This window comes from Syngnathus scovelli, chromosome 1 (assembly GCF_024217435.2).
Source record: "Syngnathus scovelli strain Florida chromosome 1, RoL_Ssco_1.2, whole genome shotgun sequence".
Classification (NCBI taxonomy): Eukaryota; Metazoa; Chordata; class Actinopteri; order Syngnathiformes; family Syngnathidae; genus Syngnathus; species Syngnathus scovelli.
The window spans coordinates 1,771,229-1,789,108 of NC_090847.1; the positions used below are offsets into that span (position 1 = coordinate 1,771,229).

Genomic DNA, 17,880 nt, shown 5'->3' on the forward strand with positions numbered 1-17,880 from the left:
TGAAAAACTGCTTAAAAAAGGCGTTGTTTTTTTTGTCTTGGAATAGGTTAAAAAATTTCCATTATTTGTAATGGGAACTATAGATTCAGAAATCGAACGATTCACTTCTCGAACCGCCTTCTGGAACAGATTGTGTTCGAAAACTGAGGTTTGACTATACATTTTTTGTGAGTGGGTTTCGTGTCGGCATAAAGGCAGCGTGTATATGCTTTTATTTTGATATCATATCCCATCATAAAGGCAGTATGTAAATGCTTTTATTTTGATATAATTTCCTGTAACTTACCTACCGCTTCCTGCTTTGTTGTCAGTTACGTCCTGCCTGTTTTCTATCTGTTCAAAAAGAGTTTCAACAAACTAATTTCTGACCGTGAGGGACGCTAGAAGAAAAGTCGTGAGTAAAATGTATTCTTAAGTTGAATAATTGTATGTTTAAGTTGGGTTTAATGTTGAAAGAGAAGGTAATTAATAGTTTAAAAAGATCGTTTTTATTTACATGCATTTACATGCTATTTGCTAAAATGCTAACGCTATATGCTATCCTAACGCAATGTGCTAAAAACAGTCAAACCTTTTTTGTTGCTGTTGTCACTCTGCCATGTAATACCGGAATCTTCAGTAAACGACAGTAAAATGTCAACTACGATACAGACTCCTTGTTTTTGTATCAGAGTTTAACTCAGGGGTCGGGAACCTATGGCTCGCGAGCCAGATATGGCTCTTTTGGCGACTTTGTCTGGCTCGCGGACAAATCTGACATTTGTTTACACAATTGAAGTCCTAAATAATTTTGTTATACTATCAAAGTAAAAAAATAGACCTACTGAAATTTGAAGCTGTTAAATTAGCTTTCAAAATATAAAATATAATCACGTTTGCAATCCATCCCATCTGTTTTCTACCGCTGAAATCCACAGTTGCATCATATCAGCCAATCCCAGCTGCCCTTCGGTGTACAGAAGGGTAACACCAGGTCGGACAATAAAAGCGCGATTTTTATTGGACAATACGGTGCCTACGGGGTCGTGAGAGGTAAAATTCCATCCGCTTTATTTAAAATTTCAGCTAGCTAGCTGGTGTGTGCCAGGCAAGCAAGAAAGATGGCGAAGAGAAAAAAAGATGACGATTACCGAACATTTCAGAGTGAGCGGACCGAAGACTTCGCATTTGTGGAGAGCTCTGCTACATGCCTCATATGCAATAACAAAATTGCATCAATGAAACGCTCCAATATCAAGCGCCACTTTGAGACATGACATGCTACATTTGCAACCAAATACCCAGCTAGGGAAAGCAGAAAGAAAGCGTGTGAAGTTCCAGGGGAAGGTCCAAGCTAGTCAACAGCAACTCCGTGTATGGACCAGACAAGGTCACTTTAATTCAGCTAGTTTTGCTGGCGTATTAGCAATTGTGAGGAACGGAAAGCCATTCACTGATGGCGAGTATTTCAACATTCATGCTTGATGTGGCTAATGAACTTTTTGACGACTTCACGGATAAAGAAAAAATACTCAAACGTAAAAAATACATGCCTCTGTCAGCAAGAACCGTTCACGATCGGGCCATTATGACTGATGAGAGCCTCAACGCCTGCTTGAAGCTCAACCTCACCGCATATCAACCGAACTACAAAGCCATCAGCAAAATGATGCAGCCCCAGAAGTCTCATTAATGGTGTTTTTTTTTTCTAAGCTTCAATATAAAACTTTATTAAAAAGAATACATTAGTACACTAAAAAAATTGTTGGTCTTAATTAAAATACATGCATTTAATTGTATTTAGCCTATTGTTTTCTTTAAATAGTATGGTTCTCACGGGAACTTATTTTTAAAAAATTGGGCATTTATGGCTCTGTCCACCAAAAAGGTTCCCGACCCCTGGTTTAGCTTGTTGGATAGCTTCAGTTGCTACACTGCAGTGAGGACAACACAGTGAAAAGACTGAGAAGTTAGTGTTCTGCATCGAGTCAAAATGGAAACTAAATCTAATAAATCAGGAAAAAGTGGAAGCAGCTTTCATTCATCTGCCGTATCAACCAATGCTTTACTTTGCGCATGCGCAAAAGCAGCAGCTGCTAAAGTGCGTGCTGAATATGCTGAGCAAGAAGCCAAAGCTAAGATAGAAAACGTTAAAAAAGAAACTGAAATTAAAACCTTAGCCATTTGCCGTGAAGCAGCAGAAGCCGAAGCCGTAGCAGCAGTCTGGGAGTCAGCAGTTACAGAGAGTGACAACTATATTGTGCTGGACGCAACAAATTCTACAGAACAAAGCAGAGTTGAACGAACAAGCGAATACATCCAAACTCACTTCACTACAGATTCTGTCCAACAAACAACCATGAAGGCTTGTCCGCCACCAACTCAACAAACGACCTATGCCAATCTCAGTTATAGCCCAAACAACCCCTTTGTTTCACACCATCAGTTGCTTGTTTTTCCATACAACAGCACGAACAATGTGGAATTTATAGACTATGACTTAGACTATACACCACCAAAGACTCAGTCAGCCAGAATACATTTACCAGAGAAAGGCCCCGAGTTATTACTAAGACTCTCACCTCACAGCTCAGTGACTTGAATATTGAGGCTACATCCTTTAATCCGCAGCCAACAATTACTCAAAGTACGTCCGCAACTGAACACTTAGCACAATATTTAGCTCGACGTGACCTAGTGATTACAAGTTTGTATGAGTTTGATGATAAACCTGAAAAGTATCGTGCTTGGCTGTCGTCATACAAAAATGCCACTCAAGGACTTGGACTTACAGCCACTGAGGAATTGGACTTGATGACGCGATGACTTGGAAAAAAATCTAGCAACCACGTGAAACGTCTCCGTGCAGTGCACATAGCAAGACCACAAATAGCACTTGTGAAAGCCTGGGGACTTCTTCGGGAATGTCATGCAGCCCCAGAGGTGATTGAAAATGCCCTCTTTACCCGACTGGATGCATTTCCTAGAGTCTCAGTCAAGGAAAATCAGAAGCTACGAGAGCTGGCTGATCTGCTTATGGAAGTGCAGTGAGCTAAGGAAAGATGACTACTTACCAGGGCTGTCCTACCTGGACACGACACGCGCAATTGAACCTAGAATTACTAAGCTGCCTTGTGGACTCCAGGAAAAATGGATCTCAGCTGGTTCTAACTATAAAGAAGCAAATGAAGGATGGTTTCCACCGTTTGATTACTTTCCAAAATTCGTATGTTATGAGCCCAAGAAAATAAATGACCCCAGCTTTGCCTTTTTAAATACCACCACATCATCTGTCAGAGCTGGGAGTGTCCTTCCTAAAACCATCAAGAAGCCCATTGCAGTTCACAAGATCAATGTCACTCACGCAGAGTCAAATGTCTCCAACGATCCGAGTAAGATCTGCCCAATACATGCAAAACCCCACCCACTGAAGAAGTGCAAAGCCTTTAGAGCCGAAACTCTCGACAACAGAACGATTTTTCTGAAAGAAAACGGAATCTGCTTTAAGTGCTGTAGTTCAACCAACCATATGGGTAAGGACTGTACTACAATTTTGAAGTGTTTTGAGTGTGACAGCACCCAACATGTCTCAACTATGCACCCGGGACCAGCACTGCAACCCACGACACCTCTTATCTCGCCACAGCATGGCGGGGAGGGAGAAGAGGTAAATGATACCAGTGAGATTAAGTCAAACTGCACAGCAGTATGCGGTACAGGACAAGTCGGATGGTCATGCTCCAAGATATGCCTGGCAAGAGTATACCAGAAAGACTACCCAGATGAAGCCATCAAGGCCTTCATCGTGTTAGACGACCAAAGCAACCGATCATTGGCCAAGTCCAGTTTCTTTGATAGTTTGACATTCACACTAAGCCATATCCTTACCAACTGAAAACATGTTCTGGTATCATGGAAACTTTTGCCAGAAGGGCCTCATATTTTATTGTGGTGTCCCTCAATGGAAAAGTTACGATTCCCTTACCACCACTCACTGAGTGTTACCTGATAATCGGTCCGAAATTCCCACACCAAATACTGCCCTTCATCAGCCCCACCTGTTAAAAGTAGCAGAACACATCCCAGAGCTGGACCCCACAGCTGAAATCCTCCTGCTGCTAGGGAGAGACGCAATCAGAGCACACAAAGTACGGGAACAAATAAATGGCCCCGCCAATGCACCCTTCGCACAACGCCTTGATCTAGGCTGGGTGCTGGTCAGAGAAGTCTGTCGAGGGAACACACACAAGCCGAACGTCAGTTCCTTCCGGACGACTGTCATCGGCCCTCACACTTCCAGCCATGCACAAGCCTTTTGCACATTAAAGAGAAACTTCGCGACAGACTGCCTATAAACAGTGCCTTACCACCTAGAGCAGTGGTTAACCTTTTTCCTTGTTCGCACCCCATTCAATTCACCAACCAGTTCTCGCACCCCCTTCCGGAATTGATGAAAAGCAATATTGATATCATAATCATAATGTGTAAGTAACAAATCATCACTTATGTCGACGATTCGGTTACGGATTACATCATTTGATAAAAACACTTGTTGCAGTTTTCTTGCAGCTTCCTGACCGAGAACAGTCTTTGCCATTTCAAGGGCACACGGCTTGGTCAATTCCTCGGCAATTGTATGGGGCTTCTTTGACTTAGCAACCAGGTATGCAACTTGATAAGAAGCATGTAGTAAAGGTTTCGCTGTTGGTGAAAATCCGTGTGTCAGCAAAGTGCCGACACGATCAAACCTAACTCTTTTGACTCGTAATGTTGCAATATCATTTCCTGCATCCTTGCCACCATGTCTGTTCTTAAAATGTTCATCGAGCTTTGATGGCTTTAAATTTGCGTTGGAGAACATGGTGCTGCATAGGATACCCTGTGGACGTTGTGTACCATCCTTCTCAGTAACACACGTGAAGCCATACTGAACATAGTCATCATTCCACTTTCGTTTTTTGGACATACTGAAGATAAACCTGGAAAACAATAATTTTGTTGTTATTTTTTTGTTTTTTATGTGCAAGAGGGAGACACAAGGCAAAGCTTATTAATTATTATAGCATGGCATTCTAATTATGAGAAAAGCGTATTACTACTAAATATACAGCAAGAGGCAGTACACATACGTACATACCTTCTTAGGTCTACCTCGGCTGATGACTGATGAGAAACTAACAGTGTGAAGCCGAAGCAGGCTTATGCAGTGAGTGACTTGTACTAGACACGTTGTGATCAATGTTTTCTGAGTAACTGTGTTCTGAAGCATACCTGTCAAAATCATGTTAGCTTCCCAAGTTTTTATTTATTTATTTCCCAAGTATTGTTATTCGTTTAACAGTACTTAACTTTATTATTTATTTCCCAAGTATTGTTGTTCGTTTAACAGTACTTAACTTTATTACTTACAAAAATAAATTAAAACTACATAAAATACAAATAATAAATAAATAAAAAATATCATATATTATACATATTAAATAATTATTATAATAATAATTGGTTTACTTTACAGCTATAAGGCTTAATTAGCATTATCGCTAATGCCAATTAACACAATGACTTCTTGATTTCCAAAATGTTTCTTATTTTTCGGGTACCCGACCATTATCCCCGAAAAACTGTAAATTTCCCCCAGGGTATCCTCGCACCCGCTAGGAAGCATTCTCGCACCCTCTGGTTAAGAACCACTGACCTAGAGCTAAGGAAGACAATCTGGGTCAAAATGTGTTTGACTGCACGGAACGGGACAATAAGCTAGCACCTTCAATCGAAGATGAAACTTTCATTGAAATGATGGACAAAGAAGTCTACAAAAACAATTCACACACTGGATTGCTCCATTGCCGTTCAGACAACCTAGGCAACAGCTTCCCAACAACCGCAAGCAGGCACAAGCGATTTGAATCACTACAGCGTCAATTCAGAAGAAAGCCAGAAATGGAACAGCAATACATGGAATTTATGGGCAAACTGCTGGAAAACAACCATGCTGAGGTGGCACCACAGCTAACAGAAGAGTGCTTGTATTTACCAAGCTTTGCAGTCTATCACCCACAGAAACCCGATCAAACCAGGGTAGTGTTTGATTCAAGTGCCCAACAGTCTGGGATCTCCTTGAACAACTTGCTCTTGACCAGACCAGATCTGAACAACACCCTTCTAGGAGTGCTCATGCGGTTCTGAAAGGACAAGGTCGCTGTGATGGCGGATATTCAACAAATGTTCTATTGCTTCTTTGTGGACGAAAAGCACAGAAACTACCTGTGGTTCTTATGGTTCAAGGACAACAACGTAGCCAACAAGGTCATTGACTACAGAATGAAGGTTCACGTGTTTGGAAATAGCCCATCTCCTGCAGTGGCAATCTACGGGCCCAGAAGAGCCATCAGTAATGGCGCAGAGAAATATGGAACAGATACAGTCAACTTCGTCGAACGGCACTTTTATGTTGACGACAGCCTCTGTTCTGTCCCAAATGATGCAGAAGCTATTGGGCCGCTCCATAGAACTCAAGCTTTACTCGCTGAGTCTAACTTGAGGCTTCACAAATTTGCCTCAAACAGTCTGGCTGTCTTGGAATCCTCCCCAAGTGAGGACTACGTACAAGCCATAAAATACGTAGACCTCAGCAGAGATAAGTCACCCACCCAACGCAGCTTGGGGCTCCTGTGGGAAACAGCAAGAGACACCTTCACCTTCTCTGTATCACCCAACACCAAACCATTTACCCGTCGAGGGGTTCTTTTAATGATGAACAGTGTCTTTGACCCTTTTTTTAAACCTTTATTCACCCAGGCAAACAATTAAGAACAAGTTCTTATTTACAATTGCGGCCTGACCCAAAGAACAGTGACTCTTTGAGGAGGGTGGGGAACAGGATGCTAAAAATAAATGAATGAATAAATAAATAAATAAATAAATAAATAAATAAATAAATAAATAAATAAAGAGTAGCACGTCCGCCTCACAGTTAGGAGGGTGCGGGTTCGATTCCACCTCCGGCCCTCCCTGTGCGGAGTTTGCATGTTCTCCCCGAGCCCGCGTGGGTTTTCTCCGGGCACTCCGGTTTCCTCCCACATCCCAAAAACATGCTTGGTAGGCCGATTGATCACTCCAAATTGTCCCTAGGTGTGAGTGCGAGTGCGAATGGTCGTTTGTCTCTGTGTGCCCTGCGATTGGCTGGCAACCGGTTCAGGGTGTCCCCCGCCTACTGCCCGATGACGGCTGGGATAGGCTCCAGAACGCCCGCGACCCCCGTGGGGACTAAGCGGTTCAGAAAATGGATGGATGGATAAATAAAGGGCGGCTCGGTGGAGCACTGGGTAGCACGTCCGCCTCACAGTTAGGAGGGTGCGGGTTCGATTCCACCTCCGGCCCTCCCTGTGTGGAGTTTGCATGTTCTCCCCGGGCCCGTGTGGGTTTTCTCTGGGCACTCCGGTTTCCTCCCACATTCCAAAAACATGCTTGGTAGGCCGATTGAAGACTCCAAATTGTCCCGAGGTGTGAGTGTGAGTGTGATTGGTTGTCTGTCTCTGTGTGCCCTGCGATTGGCTGGCAACCAGTTCAGGGTGTCCCCCGCCTACTGCCCGATGACGGCTGGGATAGGCTCCAGCACGCCCGCGACCCCCGTGAGGATTAAGCGGTTCAGAAAATGGATGGATGGATGGATAAATAAATAAATAAATAAAACAAGGTAAAAATACCGTATTTTTTGGACTATAAGTTGCGTTTTTTTTTTCATAGTTTGGGTGGGTGGGGGGGGCGACTTATACTGAGAGAGACTTATATGTGAATTTTTTCACAAATTTTCAAAATAAAAAAAAAAACCTACAAAACAAACGTGAAACCACAATAAACGAACCGCGATGTAGCAAGAGATCACAGTAATTTGAATTTCAAGTGACGTCAGCGGCGCGTCGGTTGTTTACATAAAGGATAAAGATTCGATCACGGGATGATGAAGATGACGAAGGGCCCCACGTATTACCGGCATCATGAGCGGCTTTGTTTGTAAATGACACGGAGGACGAAGAGTTTGAAGGATTTAATGATTTGAAGTGACACAGAAGGTTTGAAAAACTATTATGGCTTTTACGCACGCCCGGTCCTACTCTACGGAGCTCTCTTTCACCTCCGTGGATGGAAGTCGGGGGCCGGCGCTCGGCCGGGTGGCTGTCCGGGGACGGTGGATGGGGCTCGGACATGGCTTTTACGTACGCCCGGTCCTACTCTACGGAGCTCTCTTTCACCTCCGTGGATGGAAGTCGGGGGCCGGCGCTCGGGCGGGTGGCTGTCCGGGGACGGTGAACGGGGCTCGGACATGGCTTTTACGCACGCCTGGTCCTATTCTATGGAGCTCTCTTCCACCTCCGTGGCTGGAAGTGCCATCTCCGGGGATGGAAGTCCACGCCACCACATGCCTGGAAGTCCACATTGGTGCTTGGGGCCGTGTGGCGGTGAACTGTTTATGTTATAGTTATTTGATATATTTTATTTCGTGTAGCAACTGGTATATGTTTTTATTGTTACAGTTTGGTAGTTGTTGGCTCATTAAAGAGCCGTTGTTAACGCTACAGTATAGTTATTGTCACGTCTCGTCCCCAACTGCTCCACTATGTGTCTGTTGTCTTGGTTTCTGTCTGTGTGCTCGCCCCTCCCCTCCTGTGTGCCCATGATCAGTGTGATTGTTCCCACCTGCCTCTCGTTACCTGTCGTGTATAAAAGTCCTGTCTGCCCCTCACTCCCTGTCGGATCATTGGTTGCTGTGGTTTTGGTTGCTGTCGTTCGGGGTTGTCGTACTGTCTTGATGCCGTCATGTCCTGCTGTCTTCTTGTTTCACGTCCCGGTCAGTCAGTCAAGTTATTGTTTGTTAAGTTATGTCAGTTTGCCTTTTGAGTTGCTTCAATAAACCCTGGTCCAAGCTGCATTTGGTCGTCCTGCTCCATGCTCCACCCGACCGTGACAGAATGATCCGACCACTACAACGACCAGCGCTTGGACCCCCCCTCCTCCATCAGATCCTGCTGCAATGCCCAATCCACGACCGCCAATCCGTGTATGTTCCAGCGCCATGGGCTTCGCGGCATCGTTGGGACTCTGCTGCCGGAACGCCGGACCCGTGGCCACCATCGGACTTTGTTCCGGCGACGCTGGACCCGCGGCCGCCATCGGAGTGCTTCTGGCGCCAGCGGCTTTGCGGCCGTGATCGGACTCTGGTGCCGCGACGCCGGACCCACGGCCGCCGTTGGAGTGCCTCCCGGCGTCATCAGACTCACGGCCACCATCGGGCTCCACCCCAGCGTCGCAGGACCCGCGAACGTCAGCAGACATCCAAGCCAGCTGCGTTGGACCCGCGATCGTCCCTGGCTCCACTCCCACTGCTGCGGCGCGTGATGGCTCTTGCCGCCGCGCAGAGCCCCGCCTTCCGAATGTCGTCGATCACTGTACGGACTTTGTGAGTGGCCGCCGATCGCGGTACAGACTTCCCAAGTCGCCGCCCCAGTGCGGTTGTGTTTCCCCGAGTTTCCGCGGAGTGCGGTTCTGTTTCCCCAAGTCGCCGCCCGTGTGCGGTTGTGTTCCCCAAGTCGCTCCCGAGCGCGGTTCTGTCCCCGAAGTCGCCGCCCGAGTGCGGTTCTGTCCCCGAAGTCGCCGCCCGAGTGCGGTTCTGTTCCCCAAGTCACCGCCAGAGTGCGGCTCTGTCCCCTAGGTCGCCGCCGGAGTGCGGTTCTGTCCCCTAAGTCGCCGCCCGAGTGCAGTTCTGTCCCCCAAGTCACCGCCAGAGTGCGGCTCTGTCCCCTAGGTCGCCGCCGGAGTGCGGATCTGTCCCCGCAGTCGCCGCCCGAGTGCGGATCTGTCCCCTAGGTCACCGCCAGAGTGCGGCTCTGTCCCCTAGGTCACCGCCAGAGTGCGGCTCTGTCCCCTAGGGCGCCGCCAGAGTGCGGTTCTGTCCCCTAGGTCACCGCCAGAGTGCGGATCTGTCCCCGCAGTCGCCGCCCGAGTGCGGTTCTGTCCCCGAAGTCACCGCCAGAGTGCGGATCTGTCCCCTAGGTCACCGCCAGAGTGCGGCTCTGTCCCCTAGGTCACCGCCAGAGTGCGGCTCTGTCCCCTAGGGCGCCGCCGGAGTGCGGTTCTGACCCCTAGGTCACCCCCAGAGTGCGGATCTGTCCCCGCAGTCGCCGCCCGAGCGCGGTTCTGTCCCCCGAAGTCGCCGCCCGAGTGCGGTTCTGTCCCCCAAGTCGCCGCCAGAGTGCGGTTCTGTCTCCCAAGTCGCCGCCAGAGTGCGGTTCTGTCTCCCAAGTCGCCGCCAGAGTGCGGTTCTGTCTCCCAAGTCGCCGCCAGAGTGCGGTTCTGTCTCCCAAGTCGCCGCCAGAGTGCGGTTCTGTCTCCCAAGTCGCCGCCAGAGTGCGGTTCTGTCTCCCAAGTCGCCGCCCGAGTGCGGTTCTGTCTCCCAAGTCGCCGCCAGAGTGCGGTTCTGTCCCCGATGTCGCCGCCCGAGTGCGGTTCTGTCCCCCAAGTCACCGCCCGAGTGCGGTTCTGTCCCCCAAGTCGCCGCCCGAGTGCGGTTCTGTCCCCCAAGTCGCCGCCCGAGTGCGGTTCGGTTCCCCAAGTCGCCGCCCGAGTGCGGTGCGGTTCGGTTCCCCAAGTCGCCGCCCGAGTGCGGTGCGGTTCGGTTCCCCAAGTCGCCGCCCGAGTGCGGTGCGGTTCGGTTCGGTTCCCCAAGTCGCCGCCCGAGTGCGGTGCAGTTCGGTTCCCCAAGTCGCCGCCCGAGTGCGGTTCGGTTCCCCAAGTCGCCGCCCGAGTGCGGTGCGGTTCGGTTCCCCAAGTCGCCGCCCGAGTGCGGGTTGGTTCCCCTAGTTTTTTTTTTGGGACGTCGCGAGCCGTCCCTTGTGGGGGGGGTTCTGTCACGTCTCGTCCCCAACTGCTCCACTATGTGTCTGTTGTCTTGGTTTCTGTCTGTGTGCTCGCCCCTCCCCTCCTGTGTGCCCATGATCAGTGTGATTGTTCCCACCTGCCTCTCGTTACCTGTCGTGTATAAAAGTCCTGTCTGCCCCTCACTCCCTGTCGGATCATTGGTTGCTGTGGTTTTGGTTGCTGTCGTTCGGGGTTGTCGTACTGTCTTGATGCCGTCATGTCCTGCTGTCTTCTTGTTTCACGTCCCGGTCAGTCAGTCAAGTTATTGTTTGTTAAGTCATGTCAGTTTGCCTTTTGAGTTGCTTCAATAAACCCTGGTCCAAGCTGCACTTGGTCGTCCTGCTCCATGCTCCACCCGACCGTGACAGTTATATACTAGATCTGTGGAATAACGACAAGGCTGACGTCAGGGCGCATGCGCGGCGTTGTTGACAAAGGACGAGGAATTTGATCGATGGATTTAATGATTTGGAGTGACACAGATGGTTTGATAATATTATTGCTTATATAATAGTTATTAGACATAGTCGGACTTGCCTCCACACACAGTTCCGGTACAAGCCCTTTCGAGAGGTGCTGGACTCTCTTCCACTCTGGAGTTGTCCACGGTGAGAGGCGTCGAGCAGGTGTGGGTATACTTATTGCTCCCCGGCTGGATGCCTGCACATTGGGGTTCACCCGGGCGAACGAGAGGGTAGTCTCTCTCCGCTTTCGGGTGGGGGGACGGGTCCTGACTGTTGTTTGTGTCCATGCACCAAGCGGCAGCTCAGAGTACCCACCCTTTTTGGAGTCCTTGGAAGAAGTGCTGGAGGGCGCTCCTTCTGGGGATTCTATCGTTCTACTGGGTGACTTCAACCCTCACATGGGCAATGACAGTGACACCTGGAAGGGCGTGTCTCTACTTTTTGCAGACGACGTGGTGCTGTTGGCTTCTTCAGGCCGTGATCTCCAGCTCTCACTGGAGCGGTTTGCAGCCGAGTGTGAAGCGGTCGGGATGAGGGTCAGCACCTCCAAACCCGAGTCCATGGTCCTCGATTGGAAAAGGGCGGAATGCCCTCTCCAGATCGGGGATGAGATCCTGCCCCAAGTGGAGGAGTTTAAGTATCTTGGGGTCTTGTTCATGAGTGTTGGGAGTATGGAGCGCAAGATCGACAGGCGGTGCAGCGTCGGCAGTAATGCGGACGGAATGTACCGGTCCGTCGTGGTGAAGAGAGAGCTGAGCCAAAAGGCAAAACTCTCAATTTACCGGTCGATTTACGCTCCTACCCTCACCTATGGTCACGAGGTATGGGTCGTGACCGAAAGAACGAGATCCCGGATACGAGCGGCCGAAATGAGTTTTCTCCGCAGGATATCCGGGCTTTCCTTTAGAGATAGGGTGAGAAGCTCAGTCATCCGGGAGAGACTCGGAGTAGAGTCGCTACTCCTCCACGTTGAGAGGAGCCAGATGAGGTGACTCGGGCATCTCATCAGGATGCCTCCTGGACGCCTCCCTGGGGAGGTGTTCCGGGCATGTCCCACCGGTAGGAGACCCCGTGGACGACCCAGGACGCGTTGGAGAGAATATGTCTCTCAGCTGGTCTGGGAACGCCTTGGGATTCCCCGGGATGAGCTGGATGAAGTGGCTGGGGAGAGGGAAGTCCGGGAGTCCCACCTGAAGCTGCTGCCCCCGCGACACGACCCCGGATAAGCGGAAGAAGATGAATGGATGGATGAATATTAGGAAGGGTAATGACAGTGTCGTGATAATGACACAGCTAATGCAAGGGGGGAATATCCGACCTTTACCGATCTTTGAAATTGTTATGATTGTTAGTTATTTTATAAATATAGTGATCCATCCATTCTGTTTGCACAGATGCCAGCATGCGGTCAACCAAAAGATTTCCATTGATCTATCTGTAGACGGCAGTGCATGGTACGACGTAAAACCTGCATCAACGTCAAGTTCAGCGAAAGAGGATCCTCTGTCAGGCATCGGAATGGAGCAGGGCGACCAAATGCAGCTTGGACCAGGGTTTATTGAAGGAAAAAATACTTGGAAGGGAGGATGAGGGTAACAAGACCAACAGAACCGGCAAACTAACATAACCTCGTAACAAAACCACGGGACTGACCGACAGACAGGGTTGGCTAACAAACAGAACAGAAAAACATGAACCAAGAAACAAGAACGACATCAGACAACATCATGGGATCAATCTCCCATCTATCCAAGACTTGTACCTGTCCAGGACCAGGAAACGTGCAAGTAAAATCTGTACAGACCCCTCTCACCCGGGTTGCAATCTGTTTGAACTACTCCCCTCCGGACGGCGTTATAGAGCTTTGTACACTAAAACCAGCAGACACAGAGACAGCTTCTTCCCCAGGCTGTTGCTCTGATGAACTCACACCACTCTTAGAGTCTCAGAATCATTACTGTGCAATAACATCCTGCTCTCCACACCTTTTTTGTCTACACTGTTTGTACTATGTGTCCTCTCTGCATTCATTGCAGCCTGGTCATCCTAGAAGAGGGACCCTCCCATCTGTGGTCTCTTCTCAAGGTTTCTCATTTCCCCTAGCTGGAGTTTTGAGTTTTTCCTTGCTCTCTTGGGAGTTTAAGATCAGGGGATGTTTGAGAATATCTTCCATTTTTCACATGTCCTGAGTGTTCTTGTGAGTCACCTAAATGTTGAACAGAGGCTGTGATTTACCGAAGTCAAATTCCTTGTTTGGCACGCTCAAACATGGCGAATAAAAAACTCTTGAATCTTGAATCTTGAACAATCCCACGGCACAGCTGAACGTCTCTCACGGCACACCAGTGTGCCGCGGCACAGTGGTTGGGAACCGCTGATCTAGACAATGGTGATGATAATGAACTAGATGAAGGTACAACAGTCTTCTTCCAAGGGTCCCAACGGGGTAGAAGAAGAGGTAGAGGCCAACAAGGTCGAAGCCCACCATACAATTCAAAACCCCCATCAGATTCTGACAACTGTTGGAACTGTGGGAAACGTAGACACTGGTCAAAAGAGTGTTTTAGGAAAAAACAAAACCAATCAAAGGATGGAGGAAGGGGCAGAGGAAAAGCCAAATTTTCAGCATGACTAGATTCCTCCCCTTTGACCTCTTGTGCTCCTACAGAGGATGAAATAGTAGATGTCCATACAGCCTGGGAAATTCTAAGTGCATTAAAAGAAAAAACACATTTACCTTAAACGTTGGAAGAAGTTGTTAGAGATTTGCTCACTCCAACTTATTTTGCAAGAACCAAACAGGAGACAAGTAAGTTCTTTTAGACACCTGCAGGTGGAGAGTCCATTCGTCGCTGTCTGAACAGCGATTATCGAATGAAGTCTGACTCAGGCCTCTTGCAGGACCATTTTTATTGAGAGAAACAGAGTGGGGGTGAGAGTGGGGGTCAGAGTAGACAAATGGCCGAAGCCCCTGGCTGATCAAAGCACAGCAGGGGGTCCTTCACGATGTTGTGTGAACAAAACAACTTTGATTGCTTCCTCTGCAGCTAGTCAATCAGTTCAAAAGATCTTAGCACTTTGTTCTACTACTTTTGTTAAGACAGGACAGGCAAGGGTAATTATTACAGGTTACATTCCAACATAATCCTACGATAAAGATAACCTGGAAAACCCTAACATCTCCCTCCTGTTTTATCATATGATTATGTCACCCCAAACAACAAAGACAAGTAAGAAAGAAAAACATATATATATGTATAATGAAGAAAGAAGAATAGTAAAAATAAAAACAACAAACAATGATAGCAACACTTTCCAGTGAAATTGAGGCATTACCTCAACACCCCAGATCAAACTTATTGTGTAAGCGAAAAACCTGCTGGCCAGATGTTATTAGCAGGAAAATTCTTACACGGCCCCGTTGCCACAGGCGACCAGAATGCTATCAATAAAAAATAAAAAGAAAAACACAGAAACAGTACATCATTGTATCCATCACTTGTGAAGCATTTTCGATGGTCAAATCAACAAGTTTCCGTAATACATGCTCAACAGAACAGCATCTACGCAATCCACGTCTCATTATCATGATCACAACTGTCACGTCTAAGAAGTTGTATATGTGCCCGTGCTTTCGTCAGCTGATGATGTTCTAGTCTGTAGGTGAGGTCTGTCACACACACCGGCGCACACACTCGTGTCCAGTTGGCAGGCAGCATCGGACAACTCTTGTGACCACAAAACCATGATCCGTACTGAACAGGCACGTGCACTCATAGGATGCAAGTGAGGCAGTGCCTCTGAACTTCTGAATGAAGTAGGTCCCGTCCGATGGTGCAGCCATGTTGGTAGTAGAGCCCTTACACCTTGAAAACGGCTCTCTCATCCTGGCACACAGCGGTGATGTCCAAAGCTCCCATCCAGTTACCTCCTGGAGAGCAGTCGTCGTTAATGCATTTGTGGGTCCTGCAACCTTGGGTGCAACATGTGTAGTCAGCAAGACTTGGAATGGTCCCTCCCGTCGTGGTTGGCCCAGTTCCTTCCTTTGATGACCTCGATGTAGACCCAGTCTCCTGGATTGATGGGGTTGTCGACCTGTGAGGAGGAAAGATCAAGCGGCAGTAAATTTGTCTTTGACACAGTTTGAGCGTCCTGATCATATAATCTGCCAAGGACTGCTCTTCATCTGTTGTTTGCAACTCTCGTAGTCAATTGTAGTGCCCATTTAACTGGCAAATAGGAATGTTTGCGGGAAGAGTTTGAACACTTCCTAATGATTCCCTTTAACCAAAAACTATTTATGACAGGGGCGTTCCCATTTATTGCCTCCTGGTTTAAAAGAGATTGTCTTACCCATGCCTTCTTTCTCCTCACATGCTCGCACCCACACAGGGTGTGAACAAACACACACACACACACACACACACACTCACACACACACACGCACACACACACACACACACACACACACACACACGCACCCACGCAGACAAAGAGATTCTAATCCATCTCTCATGTAGCTTCTCTTGATAGAATCTCCTATTGGTAAATGTATAGCAGACGTTTTAGCATATAATCCCATACTCTGCTCTTTCACTTCTACTTTTTCATGTCGGTGCAGTCGTAGGTGGCCCCTATTGCAGTCATTGTCTTGTTAACTGTCGCCTTGTGACTCCTATGCATGACTGTGTGAATGTCAAAAATTGAACGTACCTAACTTTCTGACCATCCAACCTCCACTGTGGTATAAAAAACCTTACTATTGTATTGAGTAGGTACATTGAGCAACCTAGCTTCCTCCTGACTGCCAAATGTCCTGTTCTAAAATGTATATAACTCGACCTCTACGTTTTAAGCTTTATGAGCCAAAATATCAGATCTTGCTCTTGTTTCCTACCGTTTTAGCCTATTTGTTTTATCCAAATCCGTTCAATCTCTGATTATAATCTGTAGCCCTACGTATTTTTAATTTTTTTTTATTTATTTATTTATCAAATCTCCTCAGTTCTGTCAAACTCAGTGCACAATGAACCTCCCTTCCACTTTGAACCAAGCTCCACCAAATTTGGTAACGCCAAGGAGTGCGATTTGGTTGTCGGACACTCCAAGTCCATTTCTTTTTGCCGCACTTCACCCTCTCACGTTGGTGTTCTTTGGCTGTTGCTTCAGAGCGACCCCATCCATCACTCTTGAATGAGTCCATTGTTCAAATGAGTCAATTTTCACCATTGTGAGTTCCTCCGCTTTTCACTGTCTTTTCTCGTCCCCGAGGATGTTGTATTTCCTCCGGAGTGTACTTGTCCTCCTCCAAGCACAACAGCAGTCTTTTCTTGTCCTTCGCCAAAGGTCAAAGGTGCTTCAGAGCCAGGCACCATTTTGTGGTGGTTCACGGCTGCAGGCGAAGTCTTGGATTGGGTTTCAGGGACTCTGACACTGAGAATGACAGGCTGGGACATCAAACTTATAAGACTATCTCCAAATGTAGCTGCTTCCATCAATTTGCTGGTAACATTTATTTACCAAACTTCAAATTCTCCTAATAACAGCGGTCTCGTTTTTATATCGTAAATCCTGCAACTCATCCTATTTTTGAGCTACATTTTATCTATAGTTCCAATTTAATCGGACAGTATGTTGTCTTCAGTATCATTATTGAAAATCAACTCATCGAGGTCTGCTTTCCACATCAAGCCCTGATCTGTATGTCTTGACCTCTCACATGTTATTGTCATGCTTGCTCAAAAATGTGACTTAGAGTATGGTGCTGTGAATTCTCAATCTCCCCAATGAAATTGGATCCCACCTCGTAGTTCTTATCATTCTCATGTTCCTGTTAGCCTACAATTGTCCAAATCAAAAATGTTTTCTTTTAATTGTCTTTCTTTTGAACCTCTAAATCTCTCGTGTTGCTAACCTATCTACACCAGAACAAAAAAATTACCACAATATAACACCAAATGTATTCGAAAATTCATTGTCATAAAGTGTTGTATTATTACTATCTTCCACTATCTGTCCTACTCACTCCCCCCTTTTTGAGGCTTGGCAACGCCCATGCCTCACACCTTGACAAACTTTTTGGGAGAATGCGTTCTTTACTACATATGATTCCATCATCATTTAATTTGACTTTCTTTCCAAAACGCTTCTCAATTTCTCAGTTCACACATCTTCTACATGTGTTACTGGTTCTCCAGTTTTTTTTCTAGTTAATTATCAATCCAAAAGCTACGTGTTTCTTTCTAACATTCAACCTGTAATTTCTTTTCATTCAGGCTATCATTCATCAATGTTCATTTGCATCTCACACGCAGTCTCCAAAAAGGAGTCTTTCTATCACATTGGTCCCAATTCATCCAAGCTCACCACACAACATTCATATATCATTTTCAACTCAGGTTTCCTGGTAGAACAATCCACCAATTCAAAAAAACTTAACTATAACAACCAACTGGCAAATTAATCTGAATTTTTTCTTTGCTTTTAAATTTGAAGAACTCAATCTCTCAGATTTAGCTTGCAT

The 17,880-nt window shown here is 47.1% G+C and overlaps 1 long non-coding RNA gene across 1 annotated transcript in view; it reads left to right on the forward strand.

Moving 5' to 3' along the window:
* Positions 1-244: 244 nt before the first annotated feature.
* LOC137840639 (uncharacterized) overlaps positions 245-17,880 on the forward strand; it is a 28,034-nt gene continuing 10,398 nt past the window's right edge. The window contains exon 1 of the long non-coding RNA XR_011087460.1: positions 245-394. This is a non-coding gene — a long non-coding RNA (uncharacterized lncRNA). The remainder of the gene's footprint in view (positions 395-17,880) is intronic.